An 18,801-nucleotide genomic window follows, 5' to 3' on the forward strand; every position below is an offset into this window, starting at 1 on the left:
GGATTCCTAATTCAGGCTTTTCCCCCCATCTGTTCTATAGCTACATGTTCTGTAGAGAGGACCAGGGGCTATGTGATAACAGATGACTCCTCCATATAACTAACCCCAACACTGGGAGCTTTCTTAACGTGTGACACAAAGCTTCTGCATTGTAGCTTCGACTTTGTAAGTGTTCTGCACATTGAATGTGAGAAACTTGATATTCCATTGCAATATGGTAATTACCACCTGAATATACATTTAGTAATTAAAGCTCCAAAAGGAGTGATGATATTTCACAGGAAATGCTAGGAAAAGTTGAGGTATGTAGAGTTGTTTAATGTTGTAGAATAGCTGATTCTGTCTACCACTCTGCAAAAGTGTGTTCTACGTGGATATTCAAAAAGGGTAGTCTTCACTGATGGAGCATACTTGTGTAATTGAGGGGGCTAATTGATGAACAGGAAGGTTCCCTTGAAGGCCTGATGGACTACTAGTTGAGAGGCAACCAGTGAGATTACCTACTTTTGCTTTCAGATCTCTGCAACTCCAGGGCTGTATGTAGTGTTTTCATTGACATTTTAAGTCAAGGAGACCTTTTCCCTTTTGGCTTTGCTATTAGTCAAGTTGACCAGAGTCAGCTGCCGAAGTCTGGCTGCGTCTCCCGTGTGTCATTAATAACTGTTAGAATCATCCTGCCCTGGCTTTGATGAGCACCGCTGTGTTTCCACAACCAGAAGCAATTCGATTGTAATTAAGGGTGCCAAGGATTCCTTCCATTAGCAAACTCTGGTCACCATTCTGTGCTTGGTTTCTGGTTTCATGTTTTAAATCAGGTTCTGAGAAAAGATGAGCTTTTGCTAAAATACTGAAATGATATTTGTTGATGATTTACTGAAAGAGACACTTCCCTGGTATGCTGGGTTGCGGTGAGTGAGTTAATGTTGGCTGCTACATCATAACCGAGGGGATCTGGTATGTTGGTTTGGTTTTTTTTTTTGTTTTTTTGATTCTCTAGATGCTTTCTTTTTAAAAAAATCACTTTATTGAGGTATAGTTGACCTACAAAAAGCTGTACATATTTAATGTATACAACTTGATGAGTCCAAAGGTAAGTGAATATTCATGCAGTCATCAGCACAGTCTCTGCCATACTAGAGCTGCTTGGTGTAGCCTTTCTGATCTGGTCCGGTAATGTGGAAACCCATAGTTGCTTCCGGCTCATCTGAGTTATTTACAGTCAAACCCTCGGTGGGATGATGAGGCGTATTCTAAGCTGGGGTGTGGTATTCCTGGATGCCTGTGGTGGGCATAAACATCTGTGCTGATGCTGGCCAAGCAAGCATGACTCCTGTTCTTAATTCTGTCCTGCTCCCCTTTATCCCCCAGGACCTGCCATCTTGTACCTCCTGGAGCCCTGCATTGGAAAGGAGGAGACACAGATCCTGGCCACTCACAAGTCAGACACACAACCAGGCACTTCTGCCTTCTCCCCATCTCAGGAATGCCCATGTCCTCTTCTAGGCTTGGACAGTTCCACCCCTTCCATTCCCTGTAGCAACTGGGCTCACAGGCTCTTCAGTCTCAGGGAAGGACCTGCGTAGAGATTCACCTCCATGGCTGCCTCTGGACTTCCGCTCCCATTCCTGAAACCAAAACTCCCCACAATAGGCCCTCTAAGTCCCAGGAGCCAGACTCTGGCTGCAAGGATTTCTTCTTCTTTATACTTCGCATCCTCCTCCAGGGGAAGGAATACTACAAATAAATAATCTCAGTAAAGTGTCCTGTCAAGGACACGTACATGGTCCCTTTCTACCTCCCTTCGTTCCCCTAAAGAATCATGGCCAGCAGTATTAAAAAGGCATCTGCTTAAATTCTCATATCACACGCATATTTTTCCAGATTAAGAGGTTACAGAATCCAGGTTGCAGTGTTGTGAAAACTAAACACAAGGACACACTCTTAGACTTCCACATTCCTGCGCTGAGGAGTAATCACCATTATTGTTGATGGACAATTCCTTCCCATCCATTTTCTTTGCCTTTTCATGTATTTTAAACATGTTTGATCTCAGGTTTTGGACCCATTGTTTGCTTTTCACCTATGTCTTTGCAAGCACTTTTGGAATAACATCCCATCTTATAGTCATAGCCTTGCTTACTGCACTTTTTCATTCAGGGTTTTTAGGAGAAGAGACTGATCGTCATCATTAGTTCTCATCCATCTCAGAAAAAGGGCCCAAAAGGGATGTGCATAGAGAGGGAGAGTGAATGGTAAAAATGGCTTGATTAGAAACAGAAAACCTTCCCCAGAGAGGAGGCAGTTAATTCTAGGTGATTGTCAAGTGATCTTAAAAGGAGAGCAGTGAGTAGAGGAGCACACAGATCTTTTTGCAAAGTTCCAGCTCCTCTGTCCCCAGGGGAGGGACCGTCATGGGCCAGCCTTGGTCCTGGAGCCACCTCAGACCACCCTTACTTTGCTCAGTTCTGGGCTTTTTCATCACTGCATTTCAGGCTGCCGTGAGTCAGACAGAACTAGGTCTTTATTGCGGGGGAGATTTTTAAAAATAGATTTTTCATTTAGTACGTAAAAAGCATTTGGAGGACAGAATGACCAAAAAAGGAGCTTTCCTAAGAAAAGTTGCCAACTCTATTTCTATTCCTGAATCTTATAAATTTTTAACAAACATTTTAAAAAGATGGGAAAGTACCTTTCTTCATTTCTATACAAATTGATTAACTTTTTCATAGATGAGTTAGAGATTAATCTTGTTGAAGTAAAATCATATCTTGCAAGAGGAGGTAGAAAACTAATCAAAGTTCTTTCTCTAAGAGGAAGTTTTCACAGTTGAAAAATGACTCATCTCTGAAGCATGGCTATGGCAGTGAGGGCCAGGAGGATTTGGGGGAGTTATCATTCATAATTAATGTGCCATTAATTCTTCCAAACTATGGTTCCAGACATGTTGCCGATTCTTTTGCTGTTGGTTTTTTGTTGTTGTTGTTTTTGTTTGTTTGTTTTTGTTTTTTAACTAGAACACACACATTAATTATTGGTTCTGCTGGCATTTGCTGAAATAGAATAATTTTAAAAATTATTTTATGAATGGAATTATATGTTTTGGTTTAATGATGTATTATTAAATAGTCTTCCTGGGACCTCTGCTACCTTCTCATTCCCTACTTCATGTTTATCAACTATCAAATTATTCCCTTTCTAGATATCTTTATTATCTCTTGTACTCACTTGAGAAAATGCCCTAACCTGACTATGATTGAAACAATTTGCCTATCCGGATATTGAAACTTTCAACAGTTGCATTTCTAATTTAGATGATTATATGTTAATTTGTTTCATTTTATTTCACTTTGGGGTTTTTTTTTTTAAGATTTTATTTATTTATTTGACAGAGATCACAAGTAGGCAGAGGCAGGCAGAGAGAGAGAGGGAAGCAGGCTCCCTGCTGAGCAGAGAACCCCATGTGGGGCTCAATCCCAGGACCCTGGGATCATGACCTGAGCCGAAGGCAGAGGCTTTAACCCACTGAGCGACCCAGGCGCCCCTGGGTTTGTTTTTTTTGTTTTTTGCTTTTTTGTTTTTTTGTCTTTTCTTTTCTTTTGGTCCTCAGATACACAGTGTGGCTTAACTAAACAATGGAGCTATTTTAAAACTCTGGGAAATGTCTCCCTCCCCAGATTTCCTGATTGCAAACTCATAGGCACATCTCTTGGGTTCTGGTACCAGTCCTCCTTTGCCCGAAGCAGAGACATTCTTTACAAAATGCTGGGGGATTTTTGGTGGAACAGTAGAGCTGCCCATGAGAAAAAAGGAGTCAAAACAAGAAAACGATGTTCATAGTTCTATCCTTGGAGGGGGTTAGAAGACAACTCTATCTTACGAGAATTTATCACCAGGTGCTCGCTAGGTCTCCAGCTTGTAGAAAGGTGACATGACCTGTTGCTAACCGCTCATCTGCTTTCTTTTACATTATTTTAAAATATCAAAACTTTCAGATGAAAAAATACATAACAAAGGTGTTCGTGTTATTTTTTTAAGTAAAATGAGAAATGATTTTCTGTCATTTGAAGACTATAGCACCACATTTTTTATGTACTGCCCATGAGGCAGATTAGCTAATGGTTCAAAGGGTTTTTGCTCCTTACCATATAATAGTATAAGTTCAGAAATTTCGGAGCCTCCTGTTAACAGTGTCACTAATATATGAAGACTCAGGCAGACAACTCTGTGTTATATAAGTGAGCCCTGTAATTTTATGATTATACTGTGAATGAAAATACGATGTGACCACAAAGCCAAAGGAATGACTCATGTGGTAGCTATTGACAGCTTTTATTTTGAAGATTGTTTAGCCGTGTTGTTGTTTTCATATGTATTATGTTCTTTCAACAACGATTTTTAGAAAAATAAGAAGCAAAAGTAACCAGTGAAAGATTTCACATACATTTTTTCATCAGGTCACTGACTTGTTTTCAGTAAGTTCAAGTATCATAATTCTTGTCTTGATAGGCAATTTAGTGTCATGTGGGCAAGTCCGTAAGGATCCTTTTCAGTATGGACATTTTACACAGTAGGGTGCTTTCTCTCTATAGCATTGAATTTCTACTTAGAAATGTTGTCATGTGAAGGTCAGATTCCCTAACTTTAATAAACAGGAATCCAGGAACACAATGAACAGGAACTGTGTGAGTCACTGCAGGGAATGCAGAATGAGTTTGGGTTGGTTGCCTGGTGGATATGGTGAAGAGGTGGAGTTGGTGTGTTACTCTTGGAGCTAAGGGTACTTACTTATAAGGGCCAAACCCCAGGCTAGGGACGAATGAGGTCACCTCTTTGAGCACAGGCTGGCCCTAGGAGAAATAGGTGGCCGTGCCTGTGAGAGGCATGCCAGCAACCTCGAGGTGAGTGAAACCAGCCTTCAACTTTTCCTTAGTAAATGATGCTTTCAGGGTGCTCCAACCTGCCAAACTCCTGCCATAGTTATAACAACTCACAGTTCCCTGAAGGCCCTTTCCACACAGACACGTTCTCACACATTCTGAAAGTCTTAGAGGTCTTTCGGCAGCAAGAATGGGGGAAGATGCCAGACTAAAGGGATGACACCTTGAAAGAATAAATGCCACCAAAAAATCTTAAGAATTGGGGTCACAAGTCTATAGAAGTTGTAAATATATGTACTTTTTTTTTTTTAAGATTTTATTTATTTATTTGACAGAGAGATCACAAGCAGGCAGAGAGGCAGGCAGAGAGAGAGGAGGAAGCAGGCTCCCTGCGGAGCAGAGAGCCCAATGTGGGGCTCGATCCCAGGACTCTGAGATCATGACCTGAGCCGAAGGCAGCGGCTCAACCCACTGAGCCACCCAGGCGCCCCTATATGTACCTTTTATAATGAGTTTGTTTTATTCTGAGATGTCTCATTTTGTAAATATTTCAAGTTATGTCTCAATAGCACAGTCAGTATCGCTTATGAAACACTTTGCACCTTCTGCTGGCCAGTCACTTTCTGATGTGTATTACAGTACGTGCCATCAATCCTTTTCTCCAAAGCCCGTGCTCACAGACATGTTTCACATCAGAAATCTGATTTCTTTATTCTCTAATACTGAGTCAGACATCTAGAAAGAGGGAAAGAAAAAAAAAAAAAAACATATTAAAGGGAGCATGTTCCAGAAGTTTATATTTAATTTTGAAATCTGTTAAGAAACAATGGAACAAAAAAATGTGATTCATACATGCTTAAGCGCAATTCTTTTCTCTAGTTGTGTCTGTCTAGCCCAGCTGGTTCAGAGAGGGCCAAGGCAGGAGTGCCTGTTTGCTTTGGGTTATCTGAGAGTTGGGTCATTTGCCTTTGGATCCTCGACACTACCCTGTGGAGATGGAAATGTCCACAGGATGACATCTGACTTGTCTTTCTATGTGATCCTGAACACTCTATACAAGCACATCCCAGAATATGCCTTGCTTGGGGACATTGGGCTGTCCATCCATCTAGGTCAGGCTTGCTGCCTCCAGAAAACTCTTCACAATCTGATGTGAAGCTTGATGGCTTGATGTCCCCGCTGTATCTCTGAACATTAGGTTATAGGCACAAACACCTGGTACCGCCAGGATCCCCTCATCTCTTTGGCATGGATCTGTAGTTACCAAGCTCACTATTGGATGCACAGGACCAGAAGGCTAAGATACTAGTTTACAAGGATAAACAGTCATTATTGGGACACCTGGGTGGCTCAGTCGCTTAAGGATCTGCCTTCGGTTCAGGTCATGATCCCAAGGTCCTGGAGTTGAGTCCCACATCTGGCTCCTTGCTCAGTGGGGAGCCGGCTTCTCCCTCTGTGTTCAGCTCTCCCTGCTTGCGAGCTCTCTCTCTCCGACAGGTAAAAAATAAAATCCTGAAAATAAATAAATACAGTCATTATTGAGCTTAAACCCCTCAGAGTTCTTTTTCTCTGTCTTATAGACACTTGCACAAGATCACTGCAAGCACAGGTTCTGAAGGCAGACTGCCTGGATTTGATTCCCGTTCTGCCTCGTACTACTCGTGTGATCTTGTCAGAGAAGCCTCTAGACTTCTCAGTTCTTCAGTTTTCACATCTGCTATATAGGGATAAAAAAAAAAAAAGCCCCACCTTACAGGATTGTCATGAAAATTAAACTGTTTCTTGGCACGTATTCAACAGTTGTCAAAGTTAGCAGTTACTATTGCTGTTTTTGTTCACGTTTGGGTATACCTCTCCATGAAGCTAGCCAGAAGGTTGCTTGGGGAGGATGGTTGCTACGTGGTTGAGATGATGGATGGCATTGGGCAAAGGGGGACCGATGCATGTGGTTTTGACAGTTGGTCTGAAACAGTGAATGGGTGGGGCCCCTTATATGTCCCTCCACCTTGGCATTGCCAGTTTGAAGCCCTTGGTCAGTGCTTGGATTGACACTTGAACTTGTGATTCCGCAGCTTTTGTTTCTCTGTGTTTCTAAAAGCCAACCGATAAACCTTTGTGTTGCTACATTTTTTCTGTAACTGTTAGTATTTTCATTTGCTATCATCAAGTCCTGTCGCCTTAGATCTAGCCTCTTTACCTTTTATGTAATTCATTGTCCTGCCCTTAGAAGTTAATTCTGTGGGTAATCTTAATGCCTCTTGTTCTAAGATCCTTGAGGGAAAGCCTCAGTGCTGCACTGTAGGTACTAAAACATCAACGCGTGAAAGAACATATGCAAGAGAGACCAAAACTTCTTATTTGGACAACTCCTGTTTATGAAGCACTTGCTGTGTGCCATGTGCTGTGATGACAGTTTCTTTACAAGCATTATCTCATTTAATCTCCACCCAGGCCTCTGAGGTATTTTGTATTCTTATCCCTATTCTACAGGATGGTGAATTGGGGCTTAAGAGGGTTGGAATTGGAAAACCGATCTACCAAGAACAAGTCCTTACATTTTATAGCATTCCATGAAATCTTAAAAAGATCTAGCTCTCTCTCTGGGATAGAATTTTTATACACCCATGTAAGTAGTAGTTAAATGTATTTCTCTGTCTAATGCAGAGTTCTGACTTTGACAGTACCCTGGTTGTGAGAGTCACCTGACCTCCCGTCCTCGGCCCTGTTTACCACTATTTGGTCATGCTGCCTTGGCAGACAGCATGTCATCTTCTAGAGCTACTCTTCTATTGCTCAGCCCACAAATGGCAAGAGCAAGGTGAATTTGCTACCCACACTGAATACTGGGTAACAAACTCACCAGTCAGCATCGTCTGGTATCTCTCCAGCCCTCCTGTCTTTACCAAGAGAATCGATGGCTTGTGGCCAGTTTCATCTTTGCAAAATGAGAGGCCCACTAAGAAAACATCAATGAATACAAATGGGGGGGGGAGACATTTGTCCAGTTAATTAAAGGAAAACATGCTTTGACTCCCAACCCCCCCGCCCCCCTTTTCACCAAGATAGGCTGTTCTTCCCTCCTTAGAGGGCTCCATCCTTCTCCTATGAGGAACAAATAGGGGTGGGGTGTGAGTGCTTTAAGTATGGGATGAACACACAACTAATGTTCACATCCATTTGGCAGTTTTCCTGTTGTTTCTCCATCTAGGAAACGTTTTCTTCTACTCCTGCCCATCACCACGGTTTTGACATACCTGTCATTAACAGAATGTCATTTTGCAAGATACAGAATTAGGCACAGCTAGCAACAAACATACTGAACAGAAAGATAATGGCTTTGTGCCGCATGACTTTTCCTCACGGAAGAGAACAAAGTGGAGCTCTGCTGTCGGCCTTACACGTGTGCGTTTGTGTTCTGACTGGAGGCACGTGGACTCAGGGACGGTTCACTCGTGGGCAGGCCGTTCTGCCAAATCGTGGTAAATGCAGAATGCTCTAGACCTGGAGTGGTGTTAAATAGTTGTGCTGCTCATCCCATGTCTGACATACATTTCTGTTGAGTGTCATGAAAGATCGGGTGTTTACAGAAGCAAACTCGCCTCCCTTTTGTGGGTCGGAACCGAGCGGCCCCAAGATCCTCTGAACCAGGAAGAAGGAACAGAGCCTTTGATTTTTTTATGGGTACTGTTTAGCTCTGTAGCTAAATTACCCTACCAGACTAAAATATATCCACCAAATTAAAAGTGTCTGGGTATAGCAAGTGAAGCTGAGATTTCATTTCTGGATGGAGAAGTCTGGAGTGGGTAAAACAGCATTACATACAACAGTTCAGCTGTTCTGTATATGCCCGAGTAAAATTTGGAAGTAAGAAAATCTTACCATTGAGCTTTCTAAAGGTGTGGAGCATTTCTTAAAAGCGATAAAAGTTAGAGACCAGTAGCTACTGGAGAAAGAAGTTCATAGTAAAACTTTATTGTGGTCTTTCCGGAAAGGCAGATCAGAACGTTGGATTTAATGTGATGAGTTTACTCTGATTTGGTACTGCTGACGCTTTCTAAGGCTTTTTAAAAATTTATTTCCTCATCATTGGCCAACTGAGAATAGTTCAATGTTATTAAATTAACAGTAACTTTTGTAGTTGGACTTTGCACTTGGTTTTCTGCTCCTTAGGAAAAAAATGTATCAAGTCATAACTTTCATCCATATTGAGTATGAAACATGGGAACTTAAAAAAAAATTTTTAAGTCACAAATTAGTCCATCCCCCTTCTGCAACACACACACACACACACACACACACACACACACACACAGCGGAAGTTTAGGGAAACATTGGTTTGTATTTGTATTTTGTTTATTGTTTCTTAACTCCCCAGTAGGTCTGTAGACTTAACCTTTGGTCCCTGTCTGCAGCCGCCCTGGGAACAACCAAAGGCTTGCGTGAGTCTCAAAAGTATTTGACCCTGGCCCTTCACCCAATTATGGAACCAGGGCCACTGCTCCCCAATCTGTCTCTCTTTGCCAGTCTGATAGCCTAGCCATTGGTGGGCCCAGCCAGGTGATAGCAGCTCTTCAGCTTTGCAGGATAGATGACACCACAGATTTGAATGACTCCATACGGTGTTTTGGCCAGATCACCCTTGGAGCAGTTTCCCAAGATACAGCACATGTCTTTCAACTCCTAGATCAAAATTAATCACTTTGCCCTCCCAACATTCTCTTCACACCCTCATCCCAGGTAGGAACAGTCTTTACTTTGTGTCTTCCATGTAAGGTTTGAGCTTTTGTGTCCTCCCTGAGGAATCATAAGTTCACAAGTCATCTGTGTCTCATTGTTGACTTTCCTAGCCCTCGCTGTCCTTATTCAGATACATGGAAGTCTGAGGATTTCTGAGGGGCATATGGGCTAGGTACCTCCTAGATTTTGTTGCAGGTAAATTGCACTAAAAAGTTTTTCTTGGGTTCCCCCACCAGTTGAATTACTTTTTACTTCTAACATTTTTAGCAGTTCAGTGCACCCTGCTTCTATAAATACCCCATCACTACCAGCTCCTCTTTGACTCTGAGCATCATGTTAAGCCTCTTTTAATTCCACTGATTATCCCATTGTAATTTTATTCAAAACAACGTGTTATGTAGGTTGTTCCAGTAAGATGTGTCATGCCATAGATTGAGCCCCACAGTCCCATCAGTTTTTTGTGTTTTCTCAGTTATACATGGCTTTGATCAATGAGGTAGTATTAGACTGTATTTTATCACCTTGGATCAGTTGAATCTTACAAGCGACACTATGTCCTCCCAAGTTAAATTATAAACTTCTTAACGACTGGAAACATCTTCAGCAAAGATTCAGTAAATACTTTTGAGTGATTAAAGTTAATTAACTAAGGATTCATCATTCAAAAATACTTACTGAATCTTTACTGAAATCATTTTTTTTTTCTGCATTCTGGGTACCCAAAGAGATTTGCTAGTATATAAAATACAATGTTTGGTGTCAAGGAACTCATCCCCCCTCCTAGATTATAAGCTCCATTTAGAATACCCAGTTATGTTTACTGAACAAATGAGTGACTCCAGGCTGGGTACTCTGCTTGCCAGGATCCCTCTGAAACAATGTGGTAAATGTCAGCCCCCCATCAGCTGAGTGACCCACATACGACATTAGAGCTCACCATGTCAGCCACGTAGAAATAGCTCCGTTGCTATGTCTTGTTTTCAGACAGTCAGAAAACAGACTAAAAAGAAAGAGGATGTAAGAATATTTTATGCCAGGCAGATCTCTGAGATGAAGGGATTATTTAGAGAAAACCTATGAAATGGAAGGACAATTTGCCATGCATGGTATATACTATCAAATTCTAGTGCTTATTATTTATGGAAATAGGCCTCAAAGCTGATTGGGATTCTGTGTCACACTTGAAACAGCAACACATTTTGTTTTGTACCTGTCTTTCAGATTCTGCCCTTAGAAGTCAGTTATCTGTGAATTATTCTTATCTCATTTATACTTGAAACACTTGGAGAATGTTTTCTTCATGTTCTTATCTCTCATAGTAGTTTGTTTGTGGGAAAGGACATTCCATTGCTATCTGTTATACTGAATAGTGTCTTCTAATATCCTCTCTTCCTCTATGAAGACAGAAAATTGGGCCAGACTTCATTACGGGTTATCTTAAAGGATTAGATATATGTCCAAGAAGTACTGTATACAGTAATATATGTTTTTTCTTGTTGATTTTCCTGAGAATTTTTTAAAGCTTGGGAGACCTATGCCTTCTTCTAGGTATGTAATCAGCCCCAATTTTTTGCTCATAGGTGAAAATAGTGTGAACAACTGTTCATTTCCATTATAATTAATGCCTTGAAAAAGGAGTTTTTCCACTAATGGGAAAGTTAAGTTTGAGTATCCAGCTGATAACATCAGTTGTAGTCATTATTACATTCCCTGAATGTCTGTGGGAACTAGGTCATGGTGTTGGTGCAGTTACGCTGAGGGTGGTAGCACTCAGGCTTGGTTGTCCCCCCACGACGGGCACTGGCTCTTTCTCCTGTTGTTTGGTGCTGTACAAGACAGCATGGACTGGCATCATGCTCACATTGAGTTTGCGAGCCATTTTTGATTAAAGTTAGTTTTTAAATAAAATATTGTAAACTATAATCACAGGAGTTGATGAGCACATCAGCTTGACTTCCTAACTGGCCTCCTGACTTCCTCCTTTGGTTACTTCAATCTAGTAGCCTAAACCTTCCTCTTTAGACAAAAGTCACATTATGTTCGGAACCTTCCAGCACCATTCCTTTTCACCTGGGCTAGAAACTGAGACTTCACACTCTGGCCTCGCACTCTGCTACAGATCTGTCCCTACCCTCTCTCCACTATCTCTTTGGCCACTTGCTGCTGGCTCACTCAGCTCCTGTCTCAGGGCCTTTGCTTCTCTTTGTGAATGCTGGTTGCCTCCTCCTTCTGGTCTCATTCACTCCTCACCTCTCCAAGAGGCCTTTCCTGACCACCTCTGTACAACTGAGATGGCCCATATCAGCACTCTCCACTCCCTGTACTACTTCCTATGTTCTTTTCCTCCATCGCTATCTCTCTCACCATAAATGTCCTCACCATCTCCCATAGTATAGTATAAATTGTACTCATTTACTGTGTTTACGGTCTGCTTCTTTCTCCAGAAAGGAAGTCCCTGGAGGGTAGCAGGGATTTTTACTAGTTGGAGTATATCTAGCATGTACTAGGGACTCAAAAAGTAATTTGTTGAATGAATTACTGAGAGACTAGGAGGACTGATTTACATCAGAAGGACGTAAATCTTCTGGGAGAAGACAATAGTATGAAGGCAGAAGTGAAGATGGGGACAGAGCAGCCTCTGAAGGAATAAGCAGGATTTGGGGGAAGGTGTCCACAGATTTTAAGGAAGATTTGCTTTATGGTGCTTAATATAATTTTTCTTTCAAAATACAGCCTCAAAGATACTTCCCAAGGCTTTTGCTTTCCTATTTGTGAACACATAGAAGTGATCTTTTCGTGTTGCAGAAAAGGAAAAAGAAATGTCCATGATATATATAATTTCAGTGTGTTTTAAGAATTCTAAAATTTGCTTCAAGTGAATAATCTAAAAAAAGGAATGCATTAGACCCATATATTTATGTTGCCATGGTTAAATCTCAAAAACATATGTTGAGTGAAAAAAGTAAGTTGCAGAATACCTATAATTTATAGTATGAGCTAAAGTGTAATTTATACAAAAGTCAAAAAACACGACTGTCCTAGAAATATAAAAGGGCTGTATGTTAAAGATTTTATTTGTTACTAATTAATGAGGGTAGCAGTAACCTATTAAAAAAGATTAAAGGATTGTGAAACACACACACACACATATATAATAGGAGTGATGACATGAATTTGCCAGTAGGTGCAGAACTGGTTAATACCTTGTAGGACAGTGCTATTAAGTGTTCAGGATCATCTCTCCATGGAGATTATGAGTTATGTCTGTACCATACAAAACTCATTTGCATTTTGTAAACAAGAATCCCTGCCTTACTACCAGTTTTCTACAATTTAACTTCTCCCCCTACAGAGTTTTTAAATAGTCTAGTCAATAGAAAGACCATGGAAGCTGTCCATTCTTAGAGAATCAGGTAGTCCCTGGGAGGGGCGGGGGGCGGTGGTCCACTGTATAAAGCCTAACAAGCCATTGAAAGGCAAGCCATTCATCCCTTTTGTGCAGTCCCCCATCTTTGTCATTTCTTCCTGGTATGGGAAACCACTAGTGAAACTGTGAACACGTACAGAGGTGTTGTTCATCTGATGCACGTGTGTGTGGTCAAGTTCCAAAAAAGATATAAGCCACAATTTTTAGTAGTTCTCTGGTTGGGGAGTGGAAAAATATTGATTGGTTTGCATGTCCAAGGGTACACTTCCCCCTCTCTCTACTATGTGATTAGGAACAAATAGGACAAAATGATACGGTTCTTCATGCCAAGCTGTGGGGATTATTATTTTTCTGTATTTTCTCTATTTTTAAAACATCTTAGACAAAAGAAAAATGAATGTATCACTCTTTTTCTCCCTTGGTGTAGCCTGTTCATTGTACAGCGAGGGAAACTGAAGCCGGCCCAGTTTATAACATGTAGTCAGCTGAACCCCGTGAGCTGGGCCATTTGTCTCCCAGTCATGCCCACTTTCCTCCCCTGGAGCTTTCCTTTTCACTGAAGGAATATTCAAATGTTCTGATTCTATTAAGGTATTCAGAAGAACAGATGTTCACATCCAGTAAAGCTTTGGTCTCTAATTGGTCTACTGTGCATATTTATCCGATTTTTCATCAAGATGAACTAATAAATTACAGCCTAGCATCCGAGTTCCTGGGGCCCTCCCCCTGCAGTCCACTGCGCGATCACCGCCCCTCAGTCATGGCTGTTCATACGTCATCCTGAGCTTTGGCCTCTCAAATCAGCTCGGAATGTTAGAAATTACTGCCTGTTGGGGTTTCCCCTCTGCCGTGTGTCGTGCTATGGTCAGACGTGATGAGTGTTCATGTCTCAAAATGAGTGTAATTTAAAATGAAGCTGGAGCTCAGCTACTCAGAACAGTTGCAAAAGGCTATAGTCTGGTGGGCCTTCCACTTTTATACACCTGGTTGGGGATAATTAGTAGGTTCTTTGGCCAGGAGAGATGTTGACAGATTCAGATGTGAAAGGTTTGCTGGTCCCGCCAAGCCCTTCATTGGAACCCTCAGCATAGGGACAACCTGCACAGATAAAGAATATTATTGCTTTGGACCCAAGATATGTGCATCACATTCCTCTCTTCTCCTTTGCAAGGCAGCCCGCATACCACTCTAACCTCACTTTTGAGTCAGGCCTGACTTAGATGGTAAAATGCAGGTCCTGTCTCAGGGCGCCTGGGTGGCTCATTCGGTTGGACATCTGCCTTCAACTCAGGTCATGATCACAGGGTCCTGGGATCGAGCCCTGCATTGGGCTCCCTGCTCAGGGGAGAGTCTCCTCTCTCTCTTGCTCTCCCTCTGCGTGCTCTCTCTCTCTCAAATAAATAAAAAAAACTTTGAAAAAAAAAAAAAAAGATACAGGATCTGTCTCTTTAGCTTCCTGGCAAGTGGGAGGCTCTGTTGGTGTTCTTTAGGAAATGGACCAGCTCCTTGTAGAATGCTTTGTGATGGGAACAGTGAACTCGGAGCAGGAGGCGTGCCCTGTGCAATCCTCACTTCACCTGCCAGAGCCAAAAACCAGGCAGACAAAACAGTTATTTTTGTGCTAGCCTGGTGTCATCCTACAGTATGTCCATACCCTGTGCCCATCTAGCTGTCATGTTCCTCCAGGTCATTCTGTCTCTCCCTGCCTTGCCTCCCAGCCCTACCCACCCCGAAGTACTTCCATTGTCTTTCCACTTCCCATTCTTCTCAGATCCCAGGTCCACGGTCAGCAGTATTTGTTGTACTGTATGTGTGTTGCGTGTGTATAGTTTGTGCATGGGTGGAGGAACCAAAGAATGAAGTAAAGAGAAGTACTTTCTCAGCATCATCATTCTCTGTCCTGGTCTACTGTTTGCCTTGGTCTCAGGTTGTCTCTGGCTGCTGCTTGGGCTCAGTTCCGATTTTGCAAGTAAAGAATCTGTGTCATTGCGTCACCTTCCAAACTGATGGCACAAAGTGTGCATGTGCTGCAGAGGCGGCATGCCTCCCTGTGTTGCTTCAGGCGGAGAACCAAAGAGGTGAATGTGCCTCTTTGGGTATTCCTGTGTTTGACTCCCACATCCAAGCAGAGTCAGGGGAAAGGGCTTCCATTCCTTCTGAAGAGTGGAGCGGAGAGAATGCACTATGGGATGCAGAGCTGAAACTTGAGTGTATGACCGTTCTTCAGTTTGACTTCTGCAATTCTATGACCTTTGTTCCAAAGGCCAAAAACTGGAGACAGTTCTACAAGCTTAGACAAGGATCAGTTTTAAACAAGTTGAGTTTTCTGCTGCGGTAGAAGTGTAGTTCTGTCTTACCTAGCAGGACATCCCCTGTTTTTTCCTGGGATGACCCTGCTTGAGAAAAAGCAAGGAAGGCTGAATGGACTCAGTCATGCTGGGGATAAGGAATGAACCTGGATTTTGTCCATGGGGCAGCGTATCGACCTCCTCTTTCTTCACTTTATGGATTAAATGAGTGTGGCATAGTCACCACCATGTGGGGAGCTCATTTTGTGCTTAGATACCATGTGCCTCTCCTTACACCTGCAGGACAACCTGGAGGAATAAATGGTGACCCCAGAGGTCCACTCAGCATTTTGTACCCGTGTCATCACTGTGGGCTGTGCCAGGTGCAGTGGCGGTATAGATAGTGAATGCTCATGGGTCCTGCCAGCTAAAAATTGTTTTACTATGGGTTAAAATCAGATTTTGTTTTAATTCATTTTTTTTTAACTAGGCTCCACCCCCAGCGTGGAGCTCAGTGTGGGGCTTGAACACACAGTCCTGAGATCAAGACCTGAGTTGAGCTCAAGAGTCGGGCACAATTGACTGAGCCACTCAGGTGCCCCTAAAACCAGATTTCAATTAATTCATTGGGAACCAGGTACCTAGAGCAATAAAATGAGGTGATGTCAGAGGTATTGGAAGCAAGCTGTATTGAGATTGGATGAATGCCAGTGTCCCCCACCCGTGGAAAGTTGTCTACAGATTATCACAGAGGACCCCACGATTTTATTTTATTTTATTTTTTAAAGATTTTATTTATTTATCTATTTGAGAGAGGGAGAATGAGAAAGAAAGAGAGAGCATGAGAGGGGAGAGGTCAGAGGGAGAAGCAGACTCCCTGCCGAGCAAGGAGCCCGATGTGGGACTCAATCCCGGGCCTCCGGGATCATGACCCAAGCCAAAGGCAGTTGCCTAACCAACTAAGCCACCCAGGCGCTGGGACCCCAGGATTTTAAAAGCACTAATATTACATTTGAGATATCTATATATATATATAGATATATATAGATATATATATCTATATATCTATATATATCTATATATATACACACATACACATACATATACATAGACATGCATATATACATATATATACATATATATTACATATATACATATATACACATATGTATATATATGTAAATATATGTATTTACATATATATACCTATATTAGATATAATATTACATTATATATATATATCAAGAATTAGGTATTTTGGGGTTAAATACAGTATAAAATTCCTCTTTACCCTAAGGATTTTAGCAATAAATAAATTTATTTGTGAGGCCAAGACACTACTTCATGAGTATGGAGATTTTATACCTAGGAATCTGTATTTTTATAAAGTCTGGTTTTGTATTTCATGTTTAAAAGCTTCCTGTTTGATTGTTGAGAGATTCAAGTCTATTTAATTTTAATACTGTCTCTACCTTCATGCTCAATATCATAGAGAGGTTAGAGAAGACCGTTTCAACTTTGATTGCTCATAGCATTTGTCAATAAGATATGCCTCTGATTGTTTAAGGTTTTGTATAAAACCTGTTCCCTGTGCCTTGTTTTTAACTTTTTCCTTGTTCCCATATTCATAGATGAAGAATCCTTTTTCTTATGCTCTAAATTGCATTCATAATCATTAGTTTGTAAAGATGACTGTCTTTTTAGAGAGTAGGCAAAAAAGGATGAATGTAATTTAAACTTAACATATTTTTATACTTTGTATTTTAATACTTTTTAGAGTAAGCAAACAAGTATATTCTATTTCCAGGTTTTATTTAGAGATTTCTTTGTGATTTTTTTTTTTTTTTTTAGTCACATTTTTAAAATCAGAACTTTCCTGCCTTTTCTTGGTAGGCTTTAAGTAACTGACATAATTTGAAAATTTCTTTTGTTTTTCTTTGTTTTAAATTTAAATCATTGTCTATTTATTTTGCCCATAGTAGTGTACTAGTCATTCTATATGTTTGTTGGGAAGATTCAATTTTTTTAAGGTTTTCTTCAAGAAATGCCATTTTTTAGATTTTAAGTTCTTATGTTTCACCTGTATCCCTCATTAGGTTACTATTTCTATTGATTTACATTTCTTACTGAAAACTTTATTTATGTATATGAACATTAGTAATTGAATGTCAAGAGAAAATCTTCATAAGTGATTTAGATCAAATACTAAATGTAAAAAATAATATAGCCATCTTTCTAGCAGTTCACTCATATTTCAGTTAATTTGGTTAAATTAACAAATAACTTAGCTGAGATTTCCAGGGTATAAATCTGTCATTTGTAACTTCTTTTATTAACATTAACAAGTTGATATGTTTACTATTCCTGTATTGGAATGAAAGAAGACATCAATTTGAATTAACACTAAATAAATTATAAAGTATCTTTTTAAAACAATCATACTATCTGATTTAATGATTATGAATTTTGAATTTAATAGGTCATATATAGTTCTTGATAGATGAGTTGATAGTATCACAGTCCACCTTTATAATTAAGTATCAAGGGTCTATTCTTAATCAGCAATTCTTTAAGGCTGACTAAACGTGATCTTAATTATGCTCACAGAAATGCCAAGGGATGTTGATTGTTTCGGTAAGGAAAATAAAATGATGCAGCCTGACCTTAACCAATTATAAATAAGGGAATGTTGACAAATGATAATAAGCAGCAAACTTTTAAGGGAGAGGATTGGTTCCCAAGTCAATATTGCTGAAAGAAATTGAGTTTGGTCTTTAAATGTATTATTTGAATATTGAGAAATGTTCCTTTCAAATATTCTGTGCAAAGTCTCAAATATGTCCATGGTATCTAATTTGGAAGTCAGGTGAAAACTTCTCTTTGAAGTGCCTGTTAAAACAGGTATATTCTGAATTCAAGAAGAGATTATGATAAACCTTCAGTGGTAGTTGAGGGCAGCCCAAGTGTAGGAGGATAGAATGACAGTGCCCTGAACCTTATTATAGGTGAATTCGGTGAGGTAACCTGCTGGCTTTTATTCCCCTTTTTCTCACTGCTTTACTCCTAATAGAGAATGCAGTGCCAGTCTGTGCTGAAGGAAAAGTACATGAAGGGGAGATAATTTTCGCGTCATCATCAGCCAGTTTCGTGTTTATCTTATTCTTTGCTGCTTGTGAGAGTTGTCTGCGAATCCAAATACGTATTTTATAACTTGGTCCAGGCAGAAACAGGAAAATGTAGTTGCCCTTTGCCTGAATGTAGCAGGTTGTTTCTATTGAGTGCGTACCCAGGATAAAAAGAGTAGGTAGTGTGCCTTTGGCAAAAGGCTTTCACTATTATTGTAATACCAACTAGGGTCCATTTTTATGATTCCAAAATATTTACCTTAATGAGGAATTTGAATGGAGTATTCAAGATGAAAAATGAATCAGTAGTGAAATACATCTTGGGCATCGGCTGCTCTATTGACAAA

The 18,801-nt window shown here is 40.6% G+C and overlaps 1 protein-coding gene across 4 annotated transcripts in view; it reads left to right on the forward strand.

Moving 5' to 3' along the window:
* The window catches only part of LOC111156870 (microtubule associated serine/threonine kinase family member 4), a 555,459-nt gene that overhangs the window by 412,933 nt on the left and 123,725 nt on the right, over nt 1-18,801 (forward strand). The window lies entirely within an intron of this gene.

The sequence above is a fragment of the Enhydra lutris genome, unplaced genomic scaffold (genome assembly GCF_002288905.1).
Source record: "Enhydra lutris kenyoni isolate GAN:26980312 unplaced genomic scaffold, ASM228890v2 scaffoldscaffold50, whole genome shotgun sequence".
Taxonomy (NCBI): Eukaryota; Metazoa; Chordata; class Mammalia; order Carnivora; family Mustelidae; genus Enhydra; species Enhydra lutris.